Source organism: Hyla sarda, unplaced genomic scaffold, assembly GCF_029499605.1.
Source record: "Hyla sarda isolate aHylSar1 unplaced genomic scaffold, aHylSar1.hap1 scaffold_1060, whole genome shotgun sequence".
Taxonomy (NCBI): domain Eukaryota; kingdom Metazoa; phylum Chordata; class Amphibia; order Anura; family Hylidae; genus Hyla; species Hyla sarda.
The window spans coordinates 108,025-125,802 of record NW_026607679.1 but is presented as its reverse complement, the minus strand read 5'-3'; the positions used below and the strand labels follow the sequence as shown (position 1 = coordinate 125,802).

At 45.8% G+C, this 17,778-nt stretch overlaps 8 non-coding genes across 8 annotated transcripts; all 8 read left to right on the top strand.

Moving 5' to 3' along the window:
* Positions 1 to 398: 398 nt before the first annotated feature.
* Positions 399 to 589, top strand: LOC130299675 (U2 spliceosomal RNA). The gene has a single exon (XR_008850766.1). It is a non-coding gene; the product is annotated as a U2 spliceosomal RNA (small nuclear RNA).
* A 2,077-nt stretch (positions 590 to 2,666) lies between these two features.
* On the top strand, positions 2,667 to 2,857 carry LOC130299674 (U2 spliceosomal RNA). Its single transcript, XR_008850765.1, has one exon. It is a non-coding gene; the product is annotated as a U2 spliceosomal RNA (small nuclear RNA).
* A 2,101-nt stretch (positions 2,858 to 4,958) lies between these two features.
* LOC130299673 (U2 spliceosomal RNA) lies at positions 4,959 to 5,149 on the top strand. The gene has a single exon (XR_008850764.1). It is a non-coding gene; the product is annotated as a U2 spliceosomal RNA (small nuclear RNA).
* A 2,087-nt stretch (positions 5,150 to 7,236) lies between these two features.
* On the top strand, positions 7,237 to 7,427 carry LOC130299672 (U2 spliceosomal RNA). The gene has a single exon (XR_008850763.1). It is a non-coding gene; the product is annotated as a U2 spliceosomal RNA (small nuclear RNA).
* A 2,088-nt stretch (positions 7,428 to 9,515) lies between these two features.
* LOC130299671 (U2 spliceosomal RNA) lies at positions 9,516 to 9,706 on the top strand. The gene has a single exon (XR_008850762.1). It is a non-coding gene; the product is annotated as a U2 spliceosomal RNA (small nuclear RNA).
* Positions 9,707 to 11,785: 2,079 nt separating this feature from the next.
* LOC130299670 (U2 spliceosomal RNA) lies at positions 11,786 to 11,976 on the top strand. Its single transcript, XR_008850761.1, has one exon. It is a non-coding gene; the product is annotated as a U2 spliceosomal RNA (small nuclear RNA).
* A 2,110-nt stretch (positions 11,977 to 14,086) lies between these two features.
* Positions 14,087 to 14,277, top strand: LOC130299669 (U2 spliceosomal RNA). Its single transcript, XR_008850760.1, has one exon. It is a non-coding gene; the product is annotated as a U2 spliceosomal RNA (small nuclear RNA).
* Positions 14,278 to 16,367: 2,090 nt separating this feature from the next.
* LOC130299667 (U2 spliceosomal RNA) lies at positions 16,368 to 16,558 on the top strand. Its single transcript, XR_008850759.1, has one exon. It is a non-coding gene; the product is annotated as a U2 spliceosomal RNA (small nuclear RNA).
* The last annotated feature ends 1,220 nt before the right edge of the window (positions 16,559 to 17,778 follow it).

The following is a 17,778-nucleotide window of genomic DNA, read 5'->3' as shown; positions in this document are numbered from 1 at the left end:
CATGTCCTCTATGCTTACAGCTTCCCGTGGGTGTTGGTTTGATACCGTTTGGGGACAGCCAAGGAGGCATCTGCAGGCAACAAAGGTAGGTGTGTGCTTGTGTGTGTGTTTCCTATGCAGATCCTAAGCCCAGTGTCACATGCAAGTAGGAGGAGTAAGAAGGGTTCCTGGCAAATCCGGGTTATGGATTGCATTTAAAAAGGCCCCGTGGGAGTGCAATGGGCCCCTGTCTTGCTGCTTAGCAATAATGGTATGGGTTTAGGTTCTGCTGTGTGTACTGGTGGTTGACTGCCCCCCAGCCCAGAGTGTGCATGGAAAATTGTCTGGCAGCCTCCCTGACAGCAAGCAGTGATAGTGCCCATGAAGGGGACCTTGTTGGGCCCGCCCCTTTCACGGTTATCGCTTCTCGGCCTTTTGGCTAAGATCAAGTGTAGTATCTGTTCTTATCAGTTTAATATCTGATACGTCCCCTATCTGGGGACCATATATTAAATGGATTTTTGAGAACGGGGGCCGATTTCGAAGCTTGCTTCCGTCGCCCTATGCATTGACCCGATATGGCAGTATCTTCGGGTACAGTGCACCACCCCCTTACAGGGTTAAAAAGAAAGATTCCTACTTTCATTGCTACCTGCTTGCTGGCTAGCCAGCTAGCCAGCCCTGTGGGCCTTGCTGCTGCTGCTGCAGCCAAAAAACAAAAGGTGGTGCTGCTGCTGCTTCTGCTGCTTCTGCTTCTGCTTGTGTCTGGCCGCTGTTGGAGCGTCCAGGCACAGGACTTCTGCTGCTGCTGACTAAATGGCCTCCTTAATTGGATCATTTGAGTAGCCAGCACACCTGTGCAGGTAGGGCATGACATGATAGGCAGCTGCCTTGATAGCGGGTGGGTGCTGAATGTTCCTAATTGACAAAATAAGATTAATGCTTATGAAGAAATATAAAATCTCATCCCTTCCCCAATATCGCGCCACACCCCTACCCCTTAATTCCAACTTGATGGACATATGTCTTTTTTCGACCGTACTAACTATGTAACTATGTAACATAACATGGGGGGGGTCTCCTGGCTGTTCACACAGGTGTGTCATTGCTGTACATTGACCATGCATTGCTTCTGTGGTATTGCAAAGGCAAAGACAAATGCTTCCAGCCATCCATTGCACTAATGGATTGGTCATCAGCTGGCTGTCTATGTCCCGCATCAATATAGACCAAAGTACAGAGGGTTAGGCTATGCTATTGTGCACCTACCTGATGCATCAGAAGGTGCGAGGCCCTTGCTAAATTCTGTGTACAGACTTTGAGATCTATACTTTAGACTGTATCTAAACCTGCTCCAACATGGACTGACATTCTGGCCTACTTTCAGCCGATGCGACTTGTCTGTCGCTGAACAGTCGCTTTTTATGTATTCAGCACCTATGTATAATGTTGTAAAAATGCTCTAGAAGCTAAAGTCGCAGAAATGTCACACATATTTGGCCTGCAACTTTCTGTGCGACAAATTCAGACAGGAAAAATCAGTATAAATCCTTAGAAAATTATCCCCCAGTGTCTCCATCTGCTGGCGGTATTGAATAAGCATTGCTGCACTGATGGGGTATGCATTAGACGAAAAAAAAGAAGAAAAAGAAGAATAATACGCCCAGAAAAGAGGCGAAAAGGAGAAAAACGTAAAAAAACGTGAAAAAAAAGTAAGAGGAAGAGAAGGGAAAAAAAGGTGGAAATGGGTTTAAAAGTGATTTCGGCGGAGAAATATATATATATATATATATATATATATATATATATATATACGCGCACACACACACATATATATAAACGTATTCTCCGTTGAGATATTGCAGCCGCTGCTGTGTCCAGGCCCAGGAGCCTTAGCACTGTGCTGTGATGTCACTCAATACCACTGACATCACTAGGTGTAAACAACATCTCTCCTTTGCTGTGTATGTCACTATGGAGCTGTTTGGTGATGTCGTCTATTATGGCCTTCATAGAAGCAACAGGAGATTGTTGCATCCATCTAGAACCCTCAGAACTACAGTGCTATGATGTCACTCACTTCCACAGGCCTTGCAGAGTGTAAACAACAACAACCCAGCTTTGTTGTGTATGTAACCATAGGGATTTGTGATGTCACCTAGAACCTTCACAGCAGCGACAGCTTTATGAGGAGCATCAGCACTGCTCTGCCTGAGCAGAACCATCACCGCCATAGGTTGTCAAATAACCCGGATTTAACCCACACAGGTAAGTCCAATGGGGTGCAGGCATGTCCTCTATGCTTACAGCTTCCCGTGGGTGTTGGTTTGATACCGTTTGGGGACAGCCAAGGAGGCATCTGCAGGCAACAAAGGTAGGTGTGTGCTTGTGTGTGTGTTTCCTATGCAGATCCTAAGCCCAGTGTCACATGCAAGTAGGAGGAGTAAGAAGGGTTCCTGGCAAATCCGGGTTATGGATTGCATTTAAAAAGGCCCCGTGGGAGTGCAATGGGCCCCTGTCTTGCTGCTTAGCAATAATGGTATGGGTTTAGGTTCTGCTGTGTGTACTGGTGGTTGACTGCCCCCCAGCCCAGAGTGTGCATGGAAAATTGTCTGGCAGCCTCCCTGACAGCAAGCAGTGATAGTGCCCATGAAGGGGACCTTGTTGGGCCCGCCCCTTTCACGGTTATCGCTTCTCGGCCTTTTGGCTAAGATCAAGTGTAGTATCTGTTCTTATCAGTTTAATATCTGATACGTCCCCTATCTGGGGACCATATATTAAATGGATTTTTGAGAACGGGGGCCGATTTCGAAGCTTGCTTCCGTCGCCCTATGCATTGACCCGATATGGCAGTATCTTCGGGTACAGTGCACCACCCCCTTACAGGGTTAAAAAGAAAGATTCCTACTTTCATTGCTACCTGCTTGCTGGCTAGCCAGCTAGCCAGCCCTGTGGGCCTTGCTGCTGCTGCTGCAGCCAAAAAACAAAAGGTGGTGCTGCTGCTGCTTCTGCTGCTTCTGCTGCTTCTGCTTCTGCTTGTGTCTGGCCGCTGTTGGAGCGTCCAGGCACAGGACTTCTGCTGCTGCTGACTAAATGGCCTCCTTAATTGGATCATTTGAGTAGCCAGCACACCTGTGCAGGTAGGGCATGACATGATAGGCAGCTGCCTTGATAGCGGGTGGGTGCTGAATGTTCCTAATTGACAAAATAAGATTAATGCTTTTATGAAGAAATATAAAATCTCATCCCTTCCCCAATATCGCGCCACACCCCTACCCCTTAATTCCCTGGTTGAACTTGATGGACATATGTCTTTTTTCGACCGTACTAACTATGTAACTATGTAACATAACATGGGGGGGGTCTCCTGGCTGTTCACACAGGTGTGTCATTGCTGTACATTGACCATGCATTGCTTCTGTGGTATTGCAAAGGCAAAGACAAATGCTTCCAGCCATCCATTGCACTAATGGATTGGTCATCAGCTGGCTGTCTATGTCCCGCATCAATATAGACCAAAGTACAGAGGGTTAGGCTATGCTATTGTGCACCTACCTGATGCATCAGAAGGTGCGAGGCCCTTGCTAAATTCTGTGCACAGACTTTGAGATCTATACTTTAGACTGTATCTAAACCTGCTCCAACATGGACTGACATTCTGGCCTACTTTCAGCCGATGCGACTTGTCTGTCGCTGAACAGTCGCTTTTTATGTATTCAGCACCTATGTATAATGTTGTAAAAATGCTCTAGAAGCTAAAGTCGCAGAAATGTCACACATATTTGGCCTGCAACTTTCTGTGCGACAAATTCAGACAGGAAAAATCAGTATAAATCCTTAGAAAATTATCCCCCAGTGTCTCCATCTGCTGGCGGTATTGAATAAGCATTGCTGCACTGATGGGGTATGCATTAGACGAAAAAAAAGAAGAAAAAGAAGAATAATACGCCCAGAAAAGAGGCGAAAAGGAGAAAAACGTAAAAAAACGTGAAAAAAAAGTAAGAGGAAGAGAAGGGAAAAAAAGGTGGAAATGGGTTTAAAAGTGATTTCGGCGGAGAAATATATATATATATATATATATATATATATATATATATATATATATACGCGCACACACACACATATATATAAACGTATTCTCCGTTGAGATATTGCAGCCGCTGCTGTGTCCAGGCCCAGGAGCCTTAGCACTGTGCTGTGATGTCACTCAATACCACTGACATCACTAGGTGTAAACAACATCTCTCCTTTGCTGTGTATGTGACTATGGAGCTGTTTGGTGATGTCGTCTATTATGGCCTTCATAGAAGCAACAGGAGATTGTTGCATCCATCTAGAACCCTCAGAACTACAGTGCTATGATGTCACTCACTTCCACAGGCCTTGCAGAGTGTAAACAACAACAACCCAGCTTTGTTGTGTATGTAACCATAGGGATTTGTGATGTCACCTAGAACCTTCACAGCAGCGACAGCTTTATGAGGAGCATCAGCACTGCTCTGCCTGAGCAGAACCATCACCGCCATAGGTTGTCAAATAACCCGGATTTAACCCACACAGGTAAGTCCAATGGGGTGCAGGCATGTCCTCTATGCTTACAGCTTCCCGTGGGTGTTGGTTTGATACCGTTTGGGGACAGCCAAGGAGGCATCTGCAGGCAACAAAGGTAGGTGTGTGCTTGTGTGTGTGTTTCCTATGCAGATCCTAAGCCCAGTGTCACATGCAAGTAGGAGGAGTAAGAAGGGTTCCTGGCAAATCCGGGTTATGGATTGCATTTAAAAAGGCCCCGTGGGAGTGCAATGGGCCCCTGTCTTGCTGCTTAGCAATAATGGTATGGGTTTAGGTTCTGCTGTGTGTACTGGTGGTTGACTGCCCCCCAGCCCAGAGTGTGCATGGAAAATTGTCTGGCAGCCTCCCTGACAGCAAGCAGTGATAGTGCCCATGAAGGGGACCTTGTTGGGCCCGCCCCTTTCACGGTTATCGCTTCTCGGCCTTTTGGCTAAGATCAAGTGTAGTATCTGTTCTTATCAGTTTAATATCTGATACGTCCCCTATCTGGGGACCATATATTAAATGGATTTTTGAGAACGGGGGCCGATTTCGAAGCTTGCTTCCGTCGCCCTATGCATTGACCCGATATGGCAGTATCTTCGGGTACAGTGCACCACCCCCTTACAGGGTTAAAAAGAAAGATTCCTACTTTCATTGCTACCTGCTTGCTGGCTAGCCAGCTAGCCAGCCCTGTGGGCCTTGCTGCTGCTGCTGCAGCCAAAAAACAAAAGGTGGTGCTGCTGCTGCTTCTGCTGCTTCTGCTTCTGCTTGTGTCTGGCCGCTGTTGGAGCGTCCAGGCACAGGACTTCTGCTGCTGCTGACTAAATGGCCTCCTTAATTGGATCATTTGAGTAGCCAGCACACCTGTGCAGGTAGGGCATGACATGATAGGCAGCTGCCTTGATAGCGGGTGGGTGCTGAATGTTCCTAATTGACAAAATAAGATTAATGCTTATGAAGAAATATAAAATCTCATCCCTTCCCCAATATCGCGCCACACCCCTACCCCTTAATTCCCTGGTTGAACTTGATGGACATATGTCTTTTTTCGACCGTACTAACTATGTAACTATGTAACATAACATGGGGGGGGTCTCCTGGCTGTTCACACAGGTGTGTCATTGCTGTACATTGACCATGCATTGCTTCTGTGGTATTGCAAAGGCAAAGACAAATGCTTCCAGCCATCCATTGCACTAATGGATTGGTCATCAGCTGGCTGTCTATGTCCCGCATCAATATAGACCAAAGTACAGAGGGTTAGGCTATGCTATTGTGCACCTACCTGATGCATCAGAAGGTGCGAGGCCCTTGCTAAATTCTGTGCACAGACTTTGAGATCTATACTTTAGACTGTATCTAAACCTGCTCCAACATGGACTGACATTCTGGCCTACTTTCAGCCGATGCGACTTGTCTGTCGCTGAACAGTCGCTTTTTATGTATTCAGCACCTATGTATAATGTTGTAAAAATGCTCTAGAAGCTAAAGTCGCAGAAATGTCACACATATTTGGCCTGCAACTTTCTGTGCGACAAATTCAGACAGGAAAAATCAGTATAAATCCTTAGAAAATTATCCCCCAGTGTCTCCATCTGCTGGCGGTATTGAATAAGCATTGCTGCACTGATGGGGTATGCATTAGACGAAAAAAAAGAAGAAAAAGAAGAATAATACGCCCAGAAAAGAGGCGAAAAGGAGAAAAACGTAAAAAAACGTGAAAAAAAAGTAAGAGGAAGAGAAGGGAAAAAAAGGTGGAAATGGGTTTAAAAGTGATTTCGGCGGAGAATATATATATATATATATATATATATATATATATATATATATATACGCGCACACACACACATATATATAAACGTATTCTCCGTTGAGATATTGCAGCCGCTGCTGTGTCCAGGCCCAGGAGCCTTAGCACTGTGCTGTGATGTCACTCAATACCACTGACATCACTAGGTGTAAACAACATCTCTCCTTTGCTGTGTATGTGACTATGGAGCTGTTTGGTGATGTCGTCTATTATGGCCTTCATAGAAGCAACAGGAGATTGTTGCATCCATCTAGAACCCTCAGAACTACAGTGCTATGATGTCACTCACTTCCACAGGCCTTGCAGAGTGTAAACAACAACAACCCAGCTTTGTTGTGTATGTAACCATAGGGATTTGTGATGTCACCTAGAACCTTCACAGCAGCGACAGCTTTATGAGGAGCATCAGCACTGCTCTGCCTGAGCAGAACCATCACCGCCATAGGTTGTCAAATAACCCGGATTTAACCCACACAGGTAAGTCCAATGGGGTGCAGGCATGTCCTCTATGCTTACAGCTTCCCGTGGGTGTTGGTTTGATACCGTTTGGGGACAGCCAAGGAGGCATCTGCAGGCAACAAAGGTAGGTGTGTGCTTGTGTGTGTGTTTCCTATGCAGATCCTAAGCCCAGTGTCACATGCAAGTAGGAGGAGTAAGAAGGGTTCCTGGCAAATCCGGGTTATGGATTGCATTTAAAAAGGCCCCGTGGGAGTGCAATGGGCCCCTGTCTTGCTGCTTAGCAATAATGGTATGGGTTTAGGTTCTGCTGTGTGTACTGGTGGTTGACTGCCCCCCAGCCCAGAGTGTGCATGGAAAATTGTCTGGCAGCCTCCCTGACAGCAAGCAGTGATAGTGCCCATGAAGGGGACCTTGTTGGGCCCGCCCCTTTCACGGTTATCGCTTCTCGGCCTTTTGGCTAAGATCAAGTGTAGTATCTGTTCTTATCAGTTTAATATCTGATACGTCCCCTATCTGGGGACCATATATTAAATGGATTTTTGAGAACGGGGGCCGATTTCGAAGCTTGCTTCCGTCGCCCTATGCATTGACCCGATATGGCAGTATCTTCGGGTACAGTGCACCACCCCCTTACAGGGTTAAAAAGAAAGATTCCTACTTTCATTGCTACCTGCTTGCTGGCTAGCCAGCTAGCCAGCCCTGTGGGCCTTGCTGCTGCTGCTGCAGCCAAAAAACAAAAGGTGGTGCTGCTGCTGCTTCTGCTGCTTCTGCTTCTGCTTGTGTCTGGCCGCTGTTGGAGCGTCCAGGCACAGGACTTCTGCTGCTGCTGACTAAATGGCCTCCTTAATTGGATCATTTGAGTAGCCAGCACACCTGTGCAGGTAGGGCATGACATGATAGGCAGCTGCCTTGATAGCGGGTGGGTGCTGAATGTTCCTAATTGACAAAATAAGATTAATGCTTATGAAGAAATATAAAATCTCATCCCTTCCCCAATATCGCGCCACACCCCTACCCCTTAATTCCCTGGTTGAACTTGATGGACATATGTCTTTTTTCGACCGTACTAACTATGTAACTATGTAACATAACATGGGGGGGGTCTCCTGGCTGTTCACACAGGTGTGTCATTGCTGTACATTGACCATGCATTGCTTCTGTGGTATTGCAAAGGCAAAGACAAATGCTTCCAGCCATCCATTGCACTAATGGATTGGTCATCAGCTGGCTGTCTATGTCCCGCATCAATATAGACCAAAGTACAGAGGGTTAGGCTATGCTATTGTGCACCTACCTGATGCATCAGAAGGTGCGAGGCCCTTGCTAAATTCTGTGCACAGACTTTGAGATCTATACTTTAGACTGTATCTAAACCTGCTCCAACATGGACTGACATTCTGGCCTACTTTCAGCCGATGCGACTTGTCTGTCGCTGAACAGTCGCTTTTTATGTATTCAGCACCTATGTATAATGTTGTAAAAATGCTCTAGAAGCTAAAGTCGCAGAAATGTCACACATATTTGGCCTGCAACTTTCTGTGCGACAAATTCAGACAGGAAAAATCAGTATAAATCCTTAGAAAATTATCCCCCAGTGTCTCCATCTGCTGGCGGTATTGAATAAGCATTGCTGCACTGATGGGGTATGCATTAGACGAAAAAAAAGAAGAAAAAGAAGAATAATACGCCCAGAAAAGAGGCGAAAAGGAGAAAAACGTAAAAAAACGTGAAAAAAAAGTAAGAGGAAGAGAAGGGAAAAAAAGGTGGAAATGGGTTTAAAAGTGATTTCGGCGGAGAAATATATATATATATATATATATATATATATATATATATATATATACGCGCACACACACACATATATATAAACGTATTCTCCGTTGAGATATTGCAGCCGCTGCTGTGTCCAGGCCCAGGAGCCTTAGCACTGTGCTGTGATGTCACTCAATACCACTGACATCACTAGGTGTAAACAACATCTCTCCTTTGCTGTGTATGTGACTATGGAGCTGTTTGGTGATGTCGTCTATTATGGCCTTCATAGAAGCAACAGGAGATTGTTGCATCCATCTAGAACCCTCAGAACTACAGTGCTATGATGTCACTCACTTCCACAGGCCTTGCAGAGTGTAAACAACAACAACCCAGCTTTGTTGTGTATGTAACCATAGGGATTTGTGATGTCACCTAGAACCTTCACAGCAGCGACAGCTTTATGAGGAGCATCAGCACTGCTCTGCCTGAGCAGAACCATCACCGCCATAGGTTGTCAAATAACCCGGATTTAACCCACACAGGTAAGTCCAATGGGGTGCAGGCATGTCCTCTATGCTTACAGCTTCCCGTGGGTGTTGGTTTGATACCGTTTGGGGACAGCCAAGGAGGCATCTGCAGGCAACAAAGGTAGGTGTGTGCTTGTGTGTGTGTTTCCTATGCAGATCCTAAGCCCAGTGTCACATGCAAGTAGGAGGAGTAAGAAGGGTTCCTGGCAAATCCGGGTTATGGATTGCATTTAAAAAGGCCCCGTGGGAGTGCAATGGGCCCCTGTCTTGCTGCTTAGCAATAATGGTATGGGTTTAGGTTCTGCTGTGTGTACTGGTGGTTGACTGCCCCCCAGCCCAGAGTGTGCATGGAAAATTGTCTGGCAGCCTCCCTGACAGCAAGCAGTGATAGTGCCCATGAAGGGGACCTTGTTGGGCCCGCCCCTTTCACGGTTATCGCTTCTCGGCCTTTTGGCTAAGATCAAGTGTAGTATCTGTTCTTATCAGTTTAATATCTGATACGTCCCCTATCTGGGGACCATATATTAAATGGATTTTTGAGAACGGGGGCCGATTTCGAAGCTTGCTTCCGTCGCCCTATGCATTGACCCGATATGGCAGTATCTTCGGGTACAGTGCACCACCCCCTTACAGGGTTAAAAAGAAAGATTCCTACTTTCATTGCTACCTGCTTGCTGGCTAGCCAGCTAGCCAGCCCTGTGGGCCTTGCTGCTGCTGCTGCAGCCAAAAAACAAAAGGTGGTGCTGCTGCTGCTTCTGCTTCTGCTTGTGTCTGGCCGCTGTTGGAGCGTCCAGGCACAGGACTTCTGCTGCTGCTGACTAAATGGCCTCCTTAATTGGATCATTTGAGTAGCCAGCACACCTGTGCAGGTAGGGCATGACATGATAGGCAGCTGCCTTGATAGCGGGTGGGTGCTGAATGTTCCTAATTGACAAAATAAGATTAATGCTTATGAAGAAATATAAAATCTCATCCCTTCCCCAATATCGCGCCACACCCCTACCCCTTAATTCCCTGGTTGAACTTGATGGACATATGTCTTTTTTCGACCGTACTAACTATGTAACTATGTAACATAACATGGGGGGGGTCTCCTGGCTGTTCACACAGGTGTGTCATTGCTGTACATTGACCATGCATTGCTTCTGTGGTATTGCAAAGGCAAAGACAAATGCTTCCAGCCATCCATTGCACTAATGGATTGGTCATCAGCTGGCTGTCTATGTCCCGCATCAATATAGACCAAAGTACAGAGGGTTAGGCTATGCTATTGTGCACCTACCTGATGCATCAGAAGGTGCGAGGCCCTTGCTAAATTCTGTGCACAGACTTTGAGATCTATACTTTAGACTGTATCTAAACCTGCTCCAACATGGACTGACATTCTGGCCTACTTTCAGCCGATGCGACTTGTCTGTCGCTGAACAGTCGCTTTTTATGTATTCAGCACCTATGTATAATGTTGTAAAAATGCTCTAGAAGCTAAAGTCGCAGAAATGTCACACATATTTGGCCTGCAACTTTCTGTGCGACAAATTCAGACAGGAAAAATCAGTATAAATCCTTAGAAAATTATCCCCCAGTGTCTCCATCTGCTGGCGGTATTGAATAAGCATTGCTGCACTGATGGGGTATGCATTAGACGAAAAAAAAGAAGAAAAAGAAGAATAATACGCCCAGAAAAGAGGCGAAAAGGAGAAAAACGTAAAAAAACGTGAAAAAAAAGTAAGAGGAAGAGAAGGGAAAAAAAGGTGGAAATGGGTTTAAAAGTGATTTCGGCGGAGAAATATATATATATATATATATATATATATATATATATATATATATACGCGCACACACACACATATATATAAACGTATTCTCCGTTGAGATATTGCAGCCGCTGCTGTGTCCAGGCCCAGGAGCCTTAGCACTGTGCTGTGATGTCACTCAATACCACTGACATCACTAGGTGTAAACAACATCTCTCCTTTGCTGTGTATGTGACTATGGAGCTGTTTGGTGATGTCGTCTATTATGGCCTTCATAGAAGCAACAGGAGATTGTTGCATCCATCTAGAACCCTCAGAACTACAGTGCTATGATGTCACTCACTTCCACAGGCCTTGCAGAGTGTAAACAACAACAACCCAGCTTTGTTGTGTATGTAACCATAGGGATTTGTGATGTCACCTAGAACCTTCACAGCAGCGACAGCTTTATGAGGAGCATCAGCACTGCTCTGCCTGAGCAGAACCATCACCGCCATAGGTTGTCAAATAACCCGGATTTAACCCACACAGGTAAGTCCAATGGGGTGCAGGCATGTCCTCTATGCTTACAGCTTCCCGTGGGTGTTGGTTTGATACCGTTTGGGGACAGCCAAGGAGGCATCTGCAGGCAACAAAGGTAGGTGTGTGCTTGTGTGTGTGTTTCCTATGCAGATCCTAAGCCCAGTGTCACATGCAAGTAGGAGGAGTAAGAAGGGTTCCTGGCAAATCCGGGTTATGGATTGCATTTAAAAAGGCCCCGTGGGAGTGCAATGGGCCCCTGTCTTGCTGCTTAGCAATAATGGTATGGGTTTAGGTTCTGCTGTGTGTACTGGTGGTTGACTGCCCCCCAGCCCAGAGTGTGCATGGAAAATTGTCTGGCAGCCTCCCTGACAGCAAGCAGTGATAGTGCCCATGAAGGGGACCTTGTTGGGCCCGCCCCTTTCACGGTTATCGCTTCTCGGCCTTTTGGCTAAGATCAAGTGTAGTATCTGTTCTTATCAGTTTAATATCTGATACGTCCCCTATCTGGGGACCATATATTAAATGGATTTTTGAGAACGGGGGCCGATTTCGAAGCTTGCTTCCGTCGCCCTATGCATTGACCCGATATGGCAGTATCTTCGGGTACAGTGCACCACCCCCTTACAGGGTTAAAAAGAAAGATTCCTACTTTCATTGCTACCTGCTTGCTGGCTAGCCAGCTAGCCAGCCCTGTGGGCCTTGCTGCTGCTGCTGCAGCCAAAAAACAAAAGGTGGTGCTGCTGCTGCTTCTGCTGCTTCTGCTTCTGCTTGTGTCTGGCCGCTGTTGGAGCGTCCAGGCACAGGACTTCTGCTGCTGCTGACTAAATGGCCTCCTTAATTGGATCATTTGAGTAGCCAGCACACCTGTGCAGGTAGGGCATGACATGATAGGCAGCTGCCTTGATAGCGGGTGGGTGCTGAATGTTCCTAATTGACAAAATAAGATTAATGCTTATGAAGAAATATAAAATCTCATCCCTTCCCCAATATCGCGCCACACCCCTACCCCTTAATTCCCTGGTTGAACTTGATGGACATATGTCTTTTTTCGACCGTACTAACTATGTAACTATGTAACATAACATGGGGGGGTGGTCTCCTGGCTGTTCACACAGGTGTGTCATTGCTGTACATTGACCATGCATTGCTTCTGTGGTATTGCAAAGGCAAAGACAAATGCTTCCAGCCATCCATTGCACTAATGGATTGGTCATCAGCTGGCTGTCTATGTCCCGCATCAATATAGACCAAAGTACAGAGGGTTAGGCTATGCTATTGTGCACCTACCTGATGCATCAGAAGGTGCGAGGCCCTTGCTAAATTCTGTGCACAGACTTTGAGATCTATACTTTAGACTGTATCTAAACCTGCTCCAACATGGACTGACATTCTGGCCTACTTTCAGCCGATGCGACTTGTCTGTCGCTGAACAGTCGCTTTTTATGTATTCAGCACCTATGTATAATGTTGTAAAAATGCTCTAGAAGCTAAAGTCGCAGAAATGTCACACATATTTGGCCTGCAACTTTCTGTGCGACAAATTCAGACAGGAAAAATCAGTATAAATCCTTAGAAAATTATCCCCCAGTGTCTCCATCTGCTGGCGGTATTGAATAAGCATTGCTGCACTGATGGGGTATGCATTAGACGAAAAAAAAGAAGAAAAAGAAGAATAATACGCCCAGAAAAGAGGCGAAAAGGAGAAAAACGTAAAAAAACGTGAAAAAAAAGTAAGAGGAAGAGATGGGAAAAAAAGGTGGAAATGGGTTTAAAAGTGATTTCGGCGGAGAAATATATATATATATATATATATATATATATATATATATATATATATATATATATATATATATATACGCGCACACACACACATATATATAAACGTATTCTCCGTTGAGATATTGCAGCCGCTGCTGTGTCCAGGCCCAGGAGCCTTAGCACTGTGCTGTGATGTCACTCAATACCACTGACATCACTAGGTGTAAACAACATCTCTCCTTTGCTGTGTATGTGACTATGGAGCTGTTTGGTGATGTCGTCTATTATGGCCTTCATAGAAGCAACAGGAGATTGTTGCATCCATCTAGAACCCTCAGAACTACAGTGCTATGATGTCACTCACTTCCACAGGCCTTGCAGAGTGTAAACAACAACAACCCAGCTTTGTTGTGTATGTAACCATAGGGATTTGTGATGTCACCTAGAACCTTCACAGCAGCGACAGCTTTATGAGGAGCATCAGCACTGCTCTGCCTGAGCAGAACCATCACCGCCATAGGTTGTCAAATAACCCGGATTTAACCCACACAGGTAAGTCCAATGGGGTGCAGGCATGTCCTCTATGCTTACAGCTTCCCGTGGGTGTTGGTTTGATACCGTTTGGGGACAGCCAAGGAGGCATCTGCAGGCAACAAAGGTAGGTGTGTGCTTGTGTGTGTGTTTCCTATGCAGATCCTAAGCCCAGTGTCACATGCAAGTAGGAGGAGTAAGAAGGGTTCCTGGCAAATCCGGGTTATGGATTGCATTTAAAAAGGCCCCGTGGGAGTGCAATGGGCCCCTGTCTTGCTGCTTAGCAATAATGGTATGGGTTTAGGTTCTGCTGTGTGTACTGGTGGTTGACTGCCCCCCAGCCCAGAGTGTGCATGGAAAATTGTCTGGCAGCCTCCCTGACAGCAAGCAGTGATAGTGCCCATGAAGGGGACCTTGTTGGGCCCGCCCCTTTCACGGTTATCGCTTCTCGGCCTTTTGGCTAAGATCAAGTGTAGTATCTGTTCTTATCAGTTTAATATCTGATACGTCCCCTATCTGGGGACCATATATTAAATGGATTTTTGAGAACGGGGGCCGATTTCGAAGCTTGCTTCCGTCGCCCTATGCATTGACCCGATATGGCAGTATCTTCGGGTACAGTGCACCACCCCCTTACAGGGTTAAAAAGAAAGATTCCTACTTTCATTGCTACCTGCTTGCTGGCTAGCCAGCTAGCCAGCCCTGTGGGCCTTGCTGCTGCTGCTGCAGCCAAAAAACAAAAGGTGGTGCTGCTGCTGCTTCTGCTGCTTCTGCTTCTGCTTGTGTCTGGCCGCTGTTGGAGCGTCCAGGCACAGGACTTCTGCTGCTGCTGACTAAATGGCCTCCTTAATTGGATCATTTGAGTAGCCAGCACACCTGTGCAGGTAGGGCATGACATGATAGGCAGCTGCCTTGATAGCGGGTGGGTGCTGAATGTTCCTAATTGACAAAATAAGATTAATGCTTATGAAGAAATATAAAATCTCATCCCTTCCCCAATATCGCGCCACACCCCTACCCCTTAATTCCCTGGTTGAACTTGATGGACATATGTCTTTTTTCGACCGTACTAACTATGTAACTATGTAACATAACATGGGGGGGTGGTCTCCTGGCTGTTCACACAGGTGTGTCATTGCTGTACATTGACCATGCATTGCTTCTGTGGTATTGCAAAGGCAAAGACAAATGCTTCCAGCCATCCATTGCACTAATGGATTGGTCATCAGCTGGCTGTCTATGTCCCGCATCAATATAGACCAAAGTACAGAGGGTTAGGCTATGCTATTGTGCACCTACCTGATGCATCAGAAGGTGCGAGGCCCTTGCTAAATTCTGTGCACAGACTTTGAGATCTATACTTTAGACTGTATCTAAACCTGCTCCAACATGGACTGACATTCTGGCCTACTTTCAGCCGATGCGACTTGTCTGTCGCTGAACAGTCGCTTTTTATGTATTCAGCACCTATGTATAATGTTGTAAAAATGCTCTAGAAGCTAAAGTCGCAGAAATGTCACACATATTTGGCCTGCAACTTTCTGTGCGACAAATTCAGACAGGAAAAATCAGTATAAATCCTTAGAAAATTATCCCCCAGTGTCTCCATCTGCTGGCGGTATTGAATAAGCATTGCTGCACTGATGGGGTATGCATTAGACGAAAAAAAAGAAGAAAAAGAAGAATAATACGCCCAGAAAAGAGGCGAAAAGGAGAAAAACGTAAAAAAACGTGAAAAAAAAGTAAGAGGAAGAGAAGGGAAAAAAAGGTGGAAATGGGTTTAAAAGTGATTTCGGCGGAGAATATATATATATATATATATATATATATATATATATATATATATACGCGCACACACACACATATATATAAACGTATTCTCCGTTGAGATATTGCAGCCGCTGCTGTGTCCAGGCCCAGGAGCCTTAGCACTGTGCTGTGATGTCACTCAATACCACTGACATCACTAGGTGTAAACAACATCTCTCCTTTGCTGTGTATGTGACTATGGAGCTGTTTGGTGATGTCGTCTATTATGGCCTTCATAGAAGCAACAGGAGATTGTTGCATCCATCTAGAACCCTCAGAACTACAGTGCTATGATGTCACTCACTTCCACAGGCCTTGCAGAGTGTAAACAACAACAACCCAGCTTTGTTGTGTATGTAACCATAGGGATTTGTGATGTCACCTAGAACCTTCACAGCAGCGACAGCTTTATGAGGAGCATCAGGCACTGCTCTGCCTGAGCAGAACCATCACCGCCATAGGTTGTCAAATAACCCGGATTTAACCCACACAGGTAAGTCCAATGGGGTGCAGGCATGTCCTCTATGCTTACAGCTTCCCGTGGGTGTTGGTTTGATACCGTTTGGGGACAGCCAAGGAGGCATCTGCAGGCAACAAAGGTAGGTGTGTGCTTGTGTGTGTGTTTCCTATGCAGATCCTAAGCCCAGTGTCACATGCAAGTAGGAGGAGTAAGAAGGGTTCCTGGCAAATCCGGGTTATGGATTGCATTTAAAAAGGCCCCGTGGGAGTGCAATGGGCCCCTGTCTTGCTGCTTAGCAATAATGGTATGGGTTTAGGTTCTGCTGTGTGTACTGGTGGTTGACTGCCCCCCAGCCCAGAGTGTGCATGGAAAATTGTCTGGCAGCCTCCCTGACAGCAAGCAGTGATAGTGCCCATGAAGGGGACCTTGTTGGGCCCGCCCCTTTCACGGTTATCGCTTCTCGGCCTTTTGGCTAAGATCAAGTGTAGTATCTGTTCTTATCAGTTTAATATCTGATACGTCCCCTATCTGGGGACCATATATTAAATGGATTTTTGAGAACGGGGGCCGATTTCGAAGCTTGCTTCCGTCGCCCTATGCATTGACCCGATATGGCAGTATCTTCGGGTACAGTGCACCACCCCCTTACAGGGTTAAAAAGAAAGATTCCTACTTTCATTGCTACCTGCTTGCTGGCTAGCCAGCTAGCCAGCCCTGTGGGCCTTGCTGCTGCTGCTGCAGCCAAAAAACAAAAGGTGGTGCTGCTGCTGCTTCTGCTGCTTCTGCTTCTGCTTGTGTCTGGCCGCTGTTGGAGCGTCCAGGCACAGGACTTCTGCTGCTGCTGACTAAATGGCCTCCTTAATTGGATCATTTGAGTAGCCAGCACACCTGTGCAGGTAGGGCATGACATGATAGGCAGCTGCCTTGATAGCGGGTGGGTGCTGAATGTTCCTAATTGACAAAATAAGATTAATGCTTATGAAGAAATATAAAATCTCATCCCTTCCCCAATATCGCGCCACACCCCTACCCCTTAATTCCCTGGTTGAACTTGATGGACATATGTCTTTTTCGACCGTACTAACTATGTAACTATGTAACATAACATGGGGGGGGTCTCCTGGCTGTTCACACAGGTGTGTCATTGCTGTACATTGACCATGCATTGCTTCTGTGGTATTGCAAAGGCAAAGACAAATGCTTCCAGCCATCCATTGCACTAATGGATTGGTCATCAGCTGGCTGTCTATGTCCCGCATCAATATAGACCAAAGTACAGAGGGTTAGGCTATGCTATTGTGCACCTACCTGATGCATCAGAAGGTGCGAGGCCCTTGCTAAATTCTGTGCACAGACTTTGAGATCTATACTTTAGACTGTATCTAAACCTGCTCCAACATGGACTGACATTCTGGCCTACTTTCAGCCGATGCGACTTGTCTGTCGCTGAACAGTCGCTTTTTATGTATTCAGCACCTATGTATAATGTTGTAAAAATGCTCTAGAAGCTAAAGTCGCAGAAATGTCACACATATTTGGCCTGCAACTTTCTGTGCGACAAATTCAGACAGGAAAAATCAGTATAAATCCTTAGAAAATTATCCCCCAGTGTCTCCATCTGCTGGCGGTATTGAATAAGCATTGCTGCACTGATGGGGTATGCATTAGACGAAAAAAAAGAAGAAAAAGAAGAATAATACGCCCAGAAAAGAGGCGAAAAGGAGAAAAACGTAAAAAAACGTGAAAAAAAAGTAAGAGGAAGAGAAGGGAAAAAAAGGTGGAAATGGGTTTAAAAGTGATTTCGGCGGAGAAATATATATATATATATATATATATATATATATATATATATATACGCGCACA